Genomic DNA, 15888 nt, shown 5'->3' with positions numbered 1-15888 from the left:
CTTTTAGAGCCATTTTCCTATTTTTTTTAATGTTAGCTCAGCCTCTTTATGCCTTACAAAATAGTTATTTTTTCTCATTGTGAGACATTCTTTTCTGTAACAATCTGTATTCTGTCCCCAATTCATACACATTGGCTATGTAATGATGACTGTTCCCCCTGCAGCAACAAAGGAATGGACGATACACTACCGCTCCACACACAGATGGTCAGTCTGTCATGATGAATAACATTGTAGCTGGGAGGTGATTTTCTCCACTTGTAATGTTGAGTTTTCATAGCATGCTAGCCCTGACCTGTCTCCTGTTACTTCAATTATGCATGGAGAGTGCTGTGCTGCGCTCCTCCCTTAAGTATGTGTCTACGTGTTTGTCTGACATAGTGGGGTTGACAAGACACCAGAGCAGAGTGTCTCTTACTCACAACACCATGATGATGACTCACCTATAGGCTATGCATTATAATAATAAGACTAAGTCTGCATCCTAAATGGCAGCCTATTTCCTATGTAGGGCCCATACAGTTGAAGTCGGAAGTTTACATACACTTAGGTTGGAGTCATTAAAACTTGTTTTTCAACCACTCCACAATTTTCTTGTTAACAAACTATAGTTTTGGCAAGTCGGTTAGGACATCTACTTTGTGTACTTATTTCACTTATAATTCACTGTATCACAATTTCAGTGGGTCAGAAATGTACATACACTAAGTTGACTGTGCCTTTAAACAGCTTGGAAAATTCCAGAAAAGGATGTCATGGCTTTAGAAGCTTCTGATAGGCTAATTGACATAATTTGAGTCAATTGGAGTTGTACCTGTGGATGTATTTCAAGGCCTACCTTCAAACTCAGTGCCTCTTTGCTTGACATCGTGGGAAAATCAAAAGAAATCAGCCAAGACCTCAGAAAAAAAATAGTAGACCTCCACAAGCCTGGTTCATCCTTGGGAGCAATTTCCAAACGCCTGAAGGTACCACGTTCATCTGTACAAACAATAGTATGCAAATATAAACACCATGGGACCACGCAGCCGTCATACCGCTCAGGAAGGAGACGCGTTCTGTCTCCTAGAGATGAACGTACTTTGGTGCGAAAAGTGCACATCAATCCCAGAACAACAGCAAAGGACCTTGTGAAGATGCTGGAGGAAACAGGTACAAAAGTATCTATATCCACAGTAAAACGTGTCTTATATCGACATAACCTGAAAGACTGCTCAGCAAGGAAGAAGCCACTGCTCCAAAACCACCATAAAAAAGCCAGACTACGGTTTGCAAGTGCACATGGGGACAAAGATCGTACTTTTTGGAGAAATGTCCTCTGTTCTGATGAAACAAAAATAGAATTGTTTAGCCATAATGACCATTGTTATGTTTGGAGGGGAAAAGAGGATGGCTTGCAAGCCAAAGAACACCATCCCAACCGGGAAGCACGGGGGTGGCAGCATCATGCTGTGGGGGTGCTTTGCTGCAGGAGGGACTGGTGCACTTCACAAAATAGATGGCATCATGAGGAAGGAAAATTATGTGGATATATTGAAGCAACATCTCAAGACATCAGTCAGGAAGTTAAAGCTTGGTCGCAAATGGGTCTTCCAAATGGACAATGACCCCAAGCATACTTCCAAAATTGTGGCAAAATGGCTTAAGGACAACAAAGTCAAGGTATTAGAGTGGCCATCACAAAGCCCTGACCTCAATCCTATAGAACATTTGTGGCCAGAAATGAAAAAGCGTGTACGAACAAGGAGGCCTACAAACCTGACTCAGTTACACAAGCTCTGTCAGAAGGAATGGGCCAAAATTCACCCAACTTATTGTGGGAAGCTTGTGGAAGGCTACCCGAAACGTTTGACCCAAGTTAAACAATTTAAAGGAAATGCTACCAAATACTAATTGAGTGTATGTAAACTTCTGACCCACTGGGAATGTGATTAAATAAATAAAAGCTGAAATAAATAATTCTCTCTACTATTATTCTGACATTTCACATTCTTAAAATAAAGTGGTAATCCTAACTGACCTAAAACAGGGAATTTTTACTAGGATTAAATGTCAGGAATTGTGAAAAACTGAGTTTATATGTATTTGGCTAAGGTGTATGTAAACTTTCAACTTCAACTGCATATAATAAATAGGGTGCCATTTGGGACACACCCTGTTTAACATCTGTGTACTACAGATTCTCAGGGTTAAGGTGCCAGCCATGATCTGATCATTGGGAGATACAGTATTTTTCTTATTTTATTTCCTGCCCTACCATCCCTACCATGATTGGAGTAAACTAACGGACAACAATACTTCTACTGTTACTTACAGTTATTTTCGCTCACATCTACAGTATCTGTAGTTAAATAATTATACATATATTCCTAATTTCCTATTTCTTCAAGTGCTCCTTTTTCTTTCACCCACAGTGACCAATCCACCATTCATTCTGATCTTAACGCCAACCCTCCAGATCTAATTGTTTTAACAGTGGATAATATTTTAAGACAACTTGTGTTCTTCAACTCATAAAACAGAGCAAGAGTTCTGAATTTGTTGACCAGATTGATCTCTCTCTCTATCTGTCTCTCTCCCTCTCTCATAACAGCATGGGTCAATAAATGAAAAACAATAAGAAGTAATCTTAACAAATACTAGTAATAACCATATTTGATCCAAATTATTTGTATGTGTAGCTAACATGGTGAGATGAGTGTCACGGTTTCGGCCGAGGCTGCTCCTTGCTCGGGCAGGCTTCGGCGGTCGTCGTCCCCGGAGTACTAGCTGCCACCGTTGTATGTTATCGATGTTCGTTTGGTTTTGTCTTTATTGTACACCTGTTTTCCATTTGGGTTAATTATGTCCCCTATAAGTTTCTCGTTTTGTTAGTCGTGTATTGTGTGTTATTGTTCGCCTGTCAACAGGTGCGGCTCGTCTTTTGTATTTTGTAATTTCCTGTCGTCGCACTGTACTGTTTTCGTGCGCCTTGGATTACTTGTGTTTTGCGCATTGTTGCGCATAGTCCGCCTCCTATTTTGTTGAGGCCAGAGTCTGATATATTGTTGTGTTCAGTAAAGTCGGTTGGACTTAGCTTCTGTGTCCTGCGTGTGACTCCTCCACCACATCCACATCAGCCACTGTGACAGAATAACACACCTTCATGGAGTCAGCAGGAGCAGCATCAGCTCCCGAATCGTTGGAGGAGCGCGTCCGCGGGCAGGACGATCGGATCCTTCAACTCGGGACCGCCCTGCAGGACGTTATTAACACTCTGCACCGATGGGAGACCAGAGGGGTACCCACGCCTCCGCCTACCCTACCATCACCATCGGTCAGTCCTCCCATCGGTGTTCCGGAACCCAGTGGCATTCGGCTCTCGCTCCCGAGGGCTTATGATGGCACCGCTGCCGGGTGTCAGGGGTTCCTCCTGCAGGTGGAACTCTACCTGGCCACCGTACACCCGACGCCCTCGGGACACGAGAGCGTCTCCGCCCTCATCTCCTGTCTCACCGGCAAGGCGTTGGAGTGGGCCAACGCCGAATGGAGGAGGATAGACGCTGCTACGATCACCTACGCAGAGTTCTCTCGCCGCTTCAGGGCCGTGTTCGACCATCCACCTGAGGGGAAAGCGGCGGGGGAGCGTCTATTCTACCTCCGACAGGGGAAGAGGAGCGCACAGGAGTTCGCTCTGGAGTTCCGGACTCTAGCGGCGGATGCAGGGTGGAATGAGCGGGCCCTCATCGACCACTACCGATGTAGTCTACGGGAGGACGTCCGTCGAGAGCTGGCCTGCAGGGATGCCCACCTCACCTTCGACCAGCTGGTGGACATGTCCATCCGGCTTGACACCCTGCTGGCTACCCGCGGACGTTCCGAGTGGGGGTCGTCCATTCCACCCTCCAGCACCTCCGAGCCGAGCCCTATGGAGCTCGGAGGTGCTGGCGCTAGAGAGAGAAGGAGGAGGAGCCCGAGGGGGGCTGTCCCCTGCACCAACTGCGGCCGTGGAGGGCACACTGCGGCTAGGTGCTGGGGAGGGTCTCCTAGGGGAGAGGACAACAGGCCACGCACTGGGGAGTCATTCCAGGTGAGTAGGCGTCCCACTTACCCAGAGCTCTCTGTTGTGCACGTCTGTTTACCTGTACATTTTCCTCAGGTTGCACCTCATTCCCAGCATAAGGCGCTAGTAGATTCAGGCGCAGCTGGGAATTTTGTTGATCGAAATTTTTGTTTAAAACTCGGAATTCCCCTTCTTCCTGTCGACGCCCCATTTCCTGTCCATACTTTAGACAGCCGTCCATTGGGATCGGGGTTGATTAGGGAGGTCACAGCGGCACTTAGGATGAGGACGCAGGGGGGTCATGAGGAAACTATTCAGCTATATCTGATTGACTCTCCTGCGTATCCGGTGGTGTTGGGGCTTCCCTGGTTGATTACCCATAATCCTTCTATTTCGTGGCAACAGAGGGCTCTTAAGGAGTGGTCTGCCCAGTGTGTGGGGCGATGTCTAGGTGTTTCCGTGGGGGCGACCTCGGTGGAGAGTCCAAACCAGGTGCCCGCACTGCACATTCCCCCTGAGTATGAGGATTTGGCAATCGTGTTCAGTGAATCGAGGGCGACGCAGTTGCCTCCTCATAGGCAGGGAGATTGTGCGATAGACCTCCAGGCAGGAGCAGCGCTTCCACAGAGCCATGTGTATCCTCTGTCTCAAGAGGAGAAGAGAGCTATGGAGACTTACATAGCCGAATCTCTGAGACAAGGATACATACGGCCATCCACTTCCCCTGCGTCCTCGAGCTTCTTTTTTGTGAAGCAGAAGGATGGAGGTTTGCGCCCGTGCATTGATTACCGTAGTCTCAATCAGATCACTGTGAAATACAGTTATCCACTCCCTCTGATTGCGACTATGACGGAGTCATTGCACGGGTCGCGTTTCTTCACAAAACTAGATCTCAGGAGCGGATACAACTTGGTGCGCATTAGAGAGGGCGATGAATGGAAGACAGCATTTAGTACCACCTCAGGTCATTACGAGTATCTCGTCATGCCATACGGGTTGATGAACGCTCCTTCAGTCTTCCAATCCTTCGTGGATGAGATCTTCAGGGACATGCAGGGGCAGGGTGTGGTCGTGTACATTGATGACATTCTTGTGTACTCTTCTACCCGAGCCGAGCATGTAGCCCTGGTGCGCCGAGTGTTGAGGAGGCTGTTGGAGCACGACCTGTATGTCAAGGCAGAGAAATGTCTGTTTTTCCAGGAGTCGATCTCCTTTTTGGGTTATCAGTTGTCTGCGTCAGGGGTGAAGATGGAGGTTGACCGGGTGTCAGCCGTGCGTAATTGGCAAACTCCAACCACTGTTAAAGAGGTGCAGCAGTTTTTGGGGTTTGCAAATTACTACCGGAGGTTTATCCGGGGTTTTGGACAGGTGGCAGCTCCCATAACGTCTCTGTTGAAGGGGGGTCCGGTGCGTTTGCAGTGGTCAGCCGAGGCGGACAGGGCTTTTGGGAGACTGAAGGACCTGTTTACTTCGGCTCCGGTGCTGGCGCATCCGGATCCCGCTTTACCATTTCAGGTAGAGGTTGACGCGTCAGAGGCCGGTATTGGGGCCGTACTTTCGCAACGGTCCGGCACGCCACCTAAACTCCGCCCCTGTGCTTTTTACTCCAAAAAGCTCAGCACGGCGGAGCGAAATTATGACGTAGGGGACAGGGAGCTGTTAGCCGTGGTACAGGCCCTAAAGGTGTGGAGGCATTGGCTTGAGGGGGCTCAACACCCTTTTCTCATTTTGACTGACCACCGTAACCTGGAGTACATCCGGGCAGCTAGGAGATTGAACCCTCGCCAGGCGCGGTGGAACATGTTTTTAGCCCGGTTCGTGTTTAAGATCACGTACATCCCTGGGTCCCAGAACGGTAAGGCAGACGCACTGTCTCGGCGGTATGACACAGAGGAGAGGTCCGTTGAGCCCACTCCCATACTGCCGGAGTCTTGTCTGGTGGCACCGGTAGTGTGGGAGGTCGATGCTGAAATCGAGCGGGCGTTGCGTACCGACCCTAGTCCTCCACAGTGCCCGGTGGGTCGGACGTACGTTCCGCTCGAGGTTCGGGATCGACTGATATATTGGGCTCACACGTCACCCTCCTCTGGACATCCTGGTATTGGCCGGACTGTGCACTGCCTTAGCGCTAAGTACTGGTGGCCAACGTTAGCCAGGGATGTGAGGCTTTATGTCTCCTCCTGCTCGGTGTGCGCCCAGTGTAAGGCGCCTAGACACCTGCCCAGGGGAAAGTTACAACCCCTGCCCGTTCCACAACGACCATGGTCTCACCTCTCGGTGGATTTCGTCACAGACCTTCCCCCCTCGCAGGGGAATACTACTATACTGGTCGTTATGGATCGGTTCTCTAAGGCCTGTCGTCTGCTCCCAATGCCGGGTCTTCCTACTGCCCTACAGACCGCCGAAGCACTATTCACCCACGTTTTTCGGCACTACGGGGTACCCGAGGATATAGTGTCTGATCGAGGTCCCCAGTTCACCTCCAGAGTCTGGAGAGCGTTTATGGAGCGTTTGGGGGTCTCGGTGAACCTGACCTCGGGTTACCACCCGGAGAGTAATGGGCAGGTGGAAGGTGTGAACCAGGATGTGGGTAGGTTTCTTAGATCGTATTGCCAGGGCCGGCCGGAGGAGTGGGCGAGGTATGTCCCCTGGGCAGAGATGGCCCAGAACTCTCTCCGCCACTCCTCAACCAATCTAACCCCTTTCCAATGTGTGTTAGGTTACCAGCCGGTTCTGGCACCGTGGCAGCAGAGCCAGATCGAGGCTCCTGCGGTGGATGAGTGGGTGCGGCGCTCGGAGGAGACGTGGAACGCTGCACACGTCCACCTGCAGCGGGCCATCCGTCGTCAGAAAGCGAGCGCCGATCTCCACCGCAGTGAGGGGCCGGTGTACGCACCTGGTGATCGAGTCTGCCTCTCTACCAGAAACCTACCCCTCCGCCTGCCCTGCCGGAAACTGGGTTGGCGGTTTGTGGGGCCTTTTAAAGTCCTGAGAAGATTGAACGAGGTGTGTTACAGGTTACAACTGCCTAGTGATTATCGTATTAACCCCTCGTTCCATGTGTCTCTTCTCAGGCCGGTGGTAGCTGGTCCACTCCAGGACGATGAGATCAGAGAGACTCCTCCGCCCCCACTGGACATCGAGGGGGCTCCGGCATACACAGTTCGGTCCATCTTGGATTCGAGACGTCGGATGGGGGGTCTCCAATATCTCGTGGAGCGGGAGAGGTACGGCCCGGAGGAACGGTGCTGGGTGCCGAGGAGGGACATCCTAGACCCGTCTCTCCTGACAGAGTTCCACCGTGGTCAACCCACGCGCCCTGCTCCGCGTCCTCCTGGTCGTCCCCGAGGCCGGGGTCGGCGCACGGCTGGAGCCGCGCGTCAAGGGGGGGGTACTGTCACGGTTTCGGCCGAGGCTGCTCCTCCTCCTTGCTCGGGCAGGCTTCGGCGGTCGTCGTCCCCGGAGTACTAGCTGCCACCGTTGTGTTATCGATGTTCGTTTGGTTTTGTCTTTATTGTACACCTGTTTTCCATTTGGGTTAATTATGTCCCCTATAAGTTTCTCGTTTTGTTAGTCGTGTATTGTGTGTTATTGTTCGCCTGTCAACAGGTGCGGCTCGTCTTTTGTATTTTGTAATTTCCTGTCGTCGCACTGTACTGTTTTCGTGCGCCTTGGATTACTTGTGTTTTGCGCATTGTTGCGCATAGTCCGCCTCCTATTTTGTTGAGGCCAGAGTCTGATATATTGTTGTGTTCAGTAAAGTCGGTTGGACTTAGCTTCTGTGTCCTGCGTGTGACTCCTCCACCACATCCACATCAGCCACTGTGACAATGAGATGGAAAGCCACTGAAGTAGCAAAGTATGCAGATGAGACACAGTAGTTCCGAATTTACAAAATGTAGACCGACCACTGTGTTTAAAAACGCCCTAATGATCAAATATGTCAGCTAAGATATTAGTGGTGAAAGTGTAAAAAATAGAACAGTAATTCAAGCGCTTTGATGTTGTGCCACTTGGACAAGCAACACAGGGGATTAATGTGATTTGAGGTATTAAAGATGGAGATGAAACATGGCCTGCGTCCCAAATGACACCCTATTCCCTATATAGCGTACTACTTTGCTGGTCAAAAGTAGTGTAGTATAAAGGAAATAGGGGGCCATTTGGGACGCACATGGATAAGAAGAACAGTACACTCCGTCCGTACGTCAATTACAGTCAATGGTATTCACTCAGCAGTACAGAATGAACCGTCTTGTTCTTGAAATGCAGAAAATTTTATTTATTCATAGAACATTGATAACATGATCACCTCTCAATCACTGTTGGGTACAGTAACTAAATGTGTGATCGATGTGTGGCGTAAATAAAAAATGTCATTCATAACAGTCAACAATATGAAAATATATGACTAATTGAAATCATACCATCTGTGCTTGACCCAGGGGAGAACTATGCCTCCTCTCATTGAAGCCACGGAAAGTTCAAGGCAGAAAACAGGATCCCCCATTACAGTGAATGAAAAAATGGCAATCTTCGTGGTCAATCTTCGTGTAAAGAAAAAAAAAAAACTAAGACAATCATGGTACTAATAATTGCTTCTATTACACCATATGTATGTCCTTGAACCTATTATTTTAAAATCACACACAGAAGAAGTTATAAGGATAATTTAGGAGCTAATGGGGGCCTGCAGTTTCAACGAGTCTTCATATAGGAATGAATGGCGTCACGTGATCCATGGCTTGGTCCATTCATATATACGGTCATTGGCTTTACTTTATTGGCTTTATTGCGAAGAGATTTATCAACATATTCATACTTGCAGACACCAGTGAATTCATGCCCAAACAGACTCGTTTTTTTTCTTCTTAAAGTCATATACAGTAAAGTGTACAATCTTCATTTTTCCTTTTCAAAAGGAGGGTTACAGGTACAAAAACAATAAAATAAATGCATACAAAGATAACCCCTACCCATTCCCACCTCAGTCCCCCTCAGAATATGTGAGTGGAGCGAAGCTGGAGTGGACCGTGCCCAATTTGACTGGAGCATGGCGCGAGATTCCCAAAGGCTGGTGCTTCGGCCTTCTCGCCCACTCCAATTTCGCTCCAGTAGCGCTGAAGTAGCGCTCACTTCACGAGCTCAGGGCATGCCCGCCCCAGCATGCATTTGTAGTCTACTTGTTCGCTAAATATTTTCATAAAGAAACTGATAAAACACACAGGTGCTAAATCAAGGTGACTTACAAAGACGAGGACCAAGAGTAAGAAAGGGTGTGCGGTGATTTAGTGTACACAACTAAAGAATCATTGTATCCCAAAAGCATGCTATGTGCACATGCTAAAATAAAGGAAGGAGGTGGGTAGATAACTTAGTGTCATTGTAGCAAAGTATTTCTAAACTAAAAATCAGGTCTCTTAAAGTTTCGTTCATTTTCGTTCTATTATCAATACAATAGGCCATCATTGATTTTGGCCCAATAGGCCTGGCATATTTCCACATTCAAGGAGCTTTCCGTTTTGATTGGGTTATTTTGCCTAAAAACCTTTAGGCCTACCTATAGAAAAAAAAGTTTAAAAAACTCCAGCTTGGCAAGAGTGGCCAAAAGGGTGTTTAGCAGACCCAGTGGCTGTGCAAGCGTGGAGATGATATTCTCCGCTGCTGGCCGTTCTCTCCAGGCACCATCGCATGAGCCTGAAGCCACAGACTGGCAAAACTCGTGTTTCTAAAAATGAATTCTAAAAATGAATTTGAAGGCACTAATAAGTCATTTTTCGTTTAATATGTATTTAATTCTAAGTAAGCCACAGCCTATATGCGCAATTTATAGACTATAATGATTTAATACAACGAAATGGTGTTTAAATGATGAGAGCTTTATGTCCCTACCAGCCTAGTGTGTCGCACTCGCAAATGCATCACAACGTATTTCTTTGTAGGCTATAGCCTTTAAATAATTGAAATAATATAGGCCAAATAATTCATTTTCATTCCTTCTTAGGCTCCCTGTCTGGCTCCTGGTCTATTTAGAGTGTTTATATGCTGTTTAATATGACATGTAGCCTATTTGAAATGATGTTAGCTTCTTACATTCACCTTTTCATGTTTATTCAAATCTTTTCACCTTTTTCCCCCCCACCCCGAAGAAAGCATGCCTCCCACCCCTTCCTATCCCACCCAGTAATCGAGGTTTCTTATTGCCCTCCCCACAACGACCAGATACCCCAGTACCACCTCTTCCCTGTGGGCCTGAATGCAAAGAAAGTAACAAAAGTCTAAATAAATATATATAATTGGTTTGTATGTGTGTGGCTTTAGCTGAGATTGTTCTTTACAGAATCAAGTATATTTGTCCAGGCCTCAGTTGTTGCTTGACTAGCACCATTCACTCTGGTTGTCGATCATTCTAATGGTATAACTTCTAATTGTAACTGAATCCACTGGTTAAATGGGAGAGAGTGATGTGGTTGATCTTCTGGGATTGATGGAAGGATTCAAGGGGCTATCGTTGTTAAGTAACATAATAGATGGAAAGCATTGAATATTTAAATTCATGCACTTCTAAATGAATTTTGTAACTTTGCCCCAGAAGCATTTAACTGCAGGGCACTCCCACATCATATGAAGGAATGTGCCTACCTGATTTAGGGGACACAGTGAACCGTTGGGAGCCAATTTCATCGTAAAATGTTTCCTTGGTGTTAAATACAGTCTGTGAACAAACTTAAAATGTATACATTGATGGTTCGGATTACAGGATGCGAAGGTCATATTTTTCCATATTCTGTTCCAGTTAAAGGGTTGTTAAGATTCAATTAGATCTGTGGCCCATACTTTTTTATTGACTAGCTCCAAACGTTGTTTATAAATGATAGTGATCAGCCTTTTGGGGAGATTATTTATAAATCCCATCATTGGATGTTTCGGTAGTTGGGTTTCCCAAGGGACTCCATAGGCCAGCATAGCTGACCTAAATTATAAATATAGAAAAAAGGAGTTGCTTGGTAATGTGTATGTATCTTTCAAATCTTGGAATGTTCTCAAACCATTACATCGGTAAGGGTACGGATTCCACATTTGGACCAATGGGGGGATGCAAAAGGCCGTCCTCCAGATCGCAAGGCATTATTTTGAAATATTGAAGTATGAGCATGCCATTTTGGTTTTCAATTTTGCGCCAAATAGAAATTGTGTGAGCAATAATAGGACCAAAGCATAGTTTACATTGTTTTAGGGATATATCAGTGAAGACCACCTCTTCCAGGGCAATATGAGACACCATATGTATCTCTATACTCAATCAGGGGCAGAAGAAACATGTCTAAACCAATTTAGGATGGGGTAAAATGCTAGAGCCTGAAAATACAATTTAAAGTTTGGTACGGATAGTCCTCCTACGTCTCTCTTTGTAAATTTATAAATTTTATCCGTGATACCTTACCTTGCCATATACATTTAAAAACCGCACTATGAATTATATCCCAATAGCCAGAAGGGGGAGCAATGAAATTACAGAACTACATAAATTCAGTCGTGCCAATATATTCATTTTGACAGTAGATATTTCGCCAGTTAAAGCAACTGGGATATTATTCCATTTACTGTGGTCAGATTGAATTGATTTCAGTGTTTTGTTAAAGTTTCTGGCAATGGTTTTATCTAAAGAAGGAAATATATCTACTCCCAAATATTTAAAATGGGAAATTATTGGGATTCCATAAGTAGAGAGGGAGTCGTCCATCAGGGTCTTGAGAGGCAGTAGGGCTGATTTGGTTAGATTCATTTTAATTGGATCGCCTTGTCTGCTGCTTCTAGTGACTCTGAACGGAGCAGAGCAGATATTGCCTGTTATAACTATGGCTGAGGGATTGGCATATAGTATTTTAATCATCTTAATGAAATTGGAGCCAATTCCCATATGTTCCAAAACAGATCGGAGATATGACCATTCTAGTCTATCAAAAGCTGCATCGAGAGATAATACAGCCAAAGAGCTGTTGTTTCTGATGAAGCATCTAAGATATGTAATAGTCAATGGAGGTTATCCAAGGATAAACACATTTTAACAAACCCGCTTTGGTCCATGTGGATCAATTTGGGTAAGTAAGTCTCGAGATGACAACATTTTGGAAAACATTTTAATATATCTGTGTTTATCAAAGATAATGAGAATCCTTTTCTTTTTTTTATATATAAAAGCTCATTTCTACCAGCATGTTAAATTCTATTTTATTTATTTCACCTTTATTTAACCAGGTAAACCAGTTGAGAACAAGTTCTCATTTACAACTGCGCAACCAGAGGGGAAAAAACTCTAGACTACCTTTACTCCACACACAGAGAGGCTTACAAAGCTCTCCCTTGCCCTCCATTTGGCAAATCTGACCATAACTCTATCCTCCTAATTTCTGTTTATAAGGAAACACTACAGCAGGAAGCACGAGTGACTCGGTTAATAAGGAAGTGGTCAGATGACGCAGATGCTAAGCTACAGGACTGTTTTGCTAGCACAGACTGGAATATGTTCCGGGATTCTTCCGATAGCATTGAGGAGTACACCACATCAGTCACTGGCTTCATCAATAAGTGCATCGATGACGTCGTCCCCACAGTGACCGTATGTACCCCAAACAGAAGTGATGGATTACAGGCAACATCCGCACTGAGCTAAAGGGTAGAGCTGATGCCTTCAAGGAGTAGGACTCTAACCCGGACACTTATAAGAAATCCCGCTATGCCCTCCGACGAGCCATCAAACAGGCAAAGAGTCAATACAGGACTAAGATTGAATCGTACTACACCGGCTCTGACGCTCGTCGGATGTGGCAGGGCTTGAAAACTATTACAGACTACAAAGGGAAGCACAGCCACGAGCTGCCCAGTGACACAAGCCTACCAGATGAGCTAAATCACCTCTATGCTCGCTTCGAGGCAAGCAACACTGAAGCATACATGAGAGCATCAGCTGTTCCGGATGACTATGTGATCAAGCTCTCTGTAGCCGATATGTAGCAGACGGATTACCAGGACGTGTACTCCTAGCATGCGCTGACCAACTGGCAAGTGTCTTCACTGACATTTTCAACACGTCCCTGACTGAGTCTGTAATACCAACATGTTTCAAGCAGACCACCATAGTCCATGTGCCCAAGAACACTAAGATAACCTGCCTAAATGACTGCCGACCCGTAGCACTCACGTCTGTAGCTATGAAGTGCTTTGAAAGGCTGGTCATGGCTCACATCAACACCATTATCCCAGAAACCCTAGACCCACTCCAATTTGCATACCGCCCCAACAGATCCACAGATGATGCAATCTCTATTGCACTCCACACTGCCCTTTCCCACCTGGACAAGAGGAACAACTACGTGAGAATGTTATTCATTGACTACAGCTCAGCGTTCAACACCATAGTTCCCTCAAAGCTCATCACTAAGCTAAGGACCCTGGGACTAAACACCGCCCTCTGCAACTGGATCCTGGACTTCCTGACGGGCCGCCCACAGGTGGGACTAAACACCTCCCTCTGCAACTGGATCCTGGACTTCCTGATGGGCCGCCCCCATGTGGTAAGGGTAGGTAACAACACATCTGCCACGCTGATCCTCAACACGGGGGCCCCTCATGGGTGCGTGCTCAGTCCCCTCCTGTACTCCCTGTTCACCCATGACTGCATGGCCAGGCACGACTCCAACACCATCATTAAGTTTGCAGACGACACAACAGTGGTAGGCTTGATCACCGACAATGATGAGACAGCCTATAGGGAGGAGGTCAGAGACCTGGCCGTGTGGTGCCAGGATAACAACCTCTCCCTCAACGTGCTCAAGACAAAGGAGATGATTGTGGACTACAGGGAAAAAAAGAGGACTGAGCATGCCCCCATTTTCATCTACGGGGCTGTAGTGGAACAGGTTGAGAGCTTCAAGTTCCTTGGTGTCCACATTACCAACAAACTATCATGGTCCAAACACACCAAGACAGTCGTGAAGAGGGCACAACAAAGCCTATTCCCCCTCAGGAGACTGAAAAGATTTGGCACGGGTCCTCAGATCCTCAAAAGGTTCTACAGCTGCACCACCGAGAGCATCCTGACTGGTTGCATCACCGCCTGGTATGGCAACTGCTCGGCCTCCGACCGCAAGGCACTACAGAGGGTAGTGCGTGTGGCCCAGTACATCACTGGGGCCAAGCTTCCTGCCATCCAGGACCTCTATACCAGGCGGTGTCAGAGGAAGGCCCTAAAAATGATCAAAGACTCCAGCCACCCTAGTCACAGACTGTTCTCTCTGCTACCACACAGCAAGTGGTACCGGAGCGCCAAGTCTAGGTCCAAAAGGCTTCTTAAACGCTTCAAACCCCAAGCCATAAGACTCCTGAACAGCTAAGCATGGCTACCCAGACTATTTGCATTGCAGCTGCTCACCGATTTGACAGCTCCAAAGCAGTTCCACTTCCGACACCGCCAAAACATCCTCTATGCGGGTGTCTGCTATCTCCGGTTAACCTCTTAAGGATCGGACCCTTTTTTTTTCAAATTTCGCCTAAAATGACATACCCAAATCTAACTGCCTGTAGCTCAGGACCTCAAGCAAGGATATGCATATTCTTGATACCATTTGAAAGGAAACACTTTGAAGTTTGTGGAAATGTGAAACTAATGTAGGAGAATATAACATATTAGATCTGGTAAAAGATAATACAAACAAAAAAACATGTGTTTTCTATATATTTTTTTGTTCCATCATCTTTGAAATGCAAGAGAAAGGCCACAATATAATATTGCAGTTTAGGCGACATTTAAATTTTGGCCACTAGATGGAAGCAGTGTGTGTGCAACGTTTCAGATTGATCCAGTGAAGCATTGCAATAATGGACTATTTTGTATCAAGTCTGCCCAAATGTGCTGAATTGGTCAATTGATACATTTTCAAGTACATAACTATAGAGAACATACAAAAATGATATGGTAATACAAAATGTAAGTTTACACACTCCCAGGAATGTCATACATGATGGATCATTAGCTTATACACTAACTTTCACACATCTAGATGGCCGGGCGGGGTGGGTGTGGAGCCAGAGACAGCAGGGGTTCAAACTGTAGAACCCAGTTCCTACATTTGAATATAAAAATTGATTTTATCAAACAAACTATGCTACATTTTATCTCTGGGACCCTTAGGATGACAAATCAGAACAAGATTACTGAATGTAAGTACATTATTTACCTTCAGAGGTAAATGTATCAAACCAGTTACTGTGATACGTTTTTTGTTGTTGTGCAATAGCATGGTATTTTTTTAAATGTAATAGCTACTGTACATTGGACAGTGCAGTTAGATTAACAAGAATTTAATATTTCTGCCCATGTAAGACATGTCTATGTCCCGGAAGGTTTGCTGTTACTTACAACAGTCATGCTAATCACATTAGCGCACGTTAGCGCAACCGTCCCGTATGCGGGACACTTTTTACAAATTAATAAAAAATGAAAAGCTGAAATGTCTTGAGTCAATAAGTATTCAACCCCTTTGTTATGGCAAGTTTAAATACTATACATTCAGTAGTAAAAATGTGCTTAACAAGTCACATAATAAGTTGCATGGACTCAGTCTGTGTGCAATAATAGTGTTTAACATAATTTTTGAATGATTACCTCATCTCTGTACCCCACACATACAATTATCTGTAAGGTCCCTCAGTCGAGCAGTGAATTTCAAACACAGATTCAACCACAAAGACCAGGGAGGTTTTCCAATGCCTCGCAAAGAAGGGCACCTATTGGTAGATAGGTAAAAAAAAAAAGCAGACATTGAATATCCCTTTGAGCATGGTGA

The sequence above is a fragment of the Coregonus clupeaformis genome, chromosome 17, assembly GCF_020615455.1.
Source record: "Coregonus clupeaformis isolate EN_2021a chromosome 17, ASM2061545v1, whole genome shotgun sequence".
Lineage (NCBI taxonomy): Eukaryota > Metazoa > Chordata > Actinopteri > Salmoniformes > Salmonidae > Coregonus > Coregonus clupeaformis.
The sequence above is the reverse complement of the archived record's forward strand: the minus strand, read 5'-3'. Positions refer to the sequence as shown.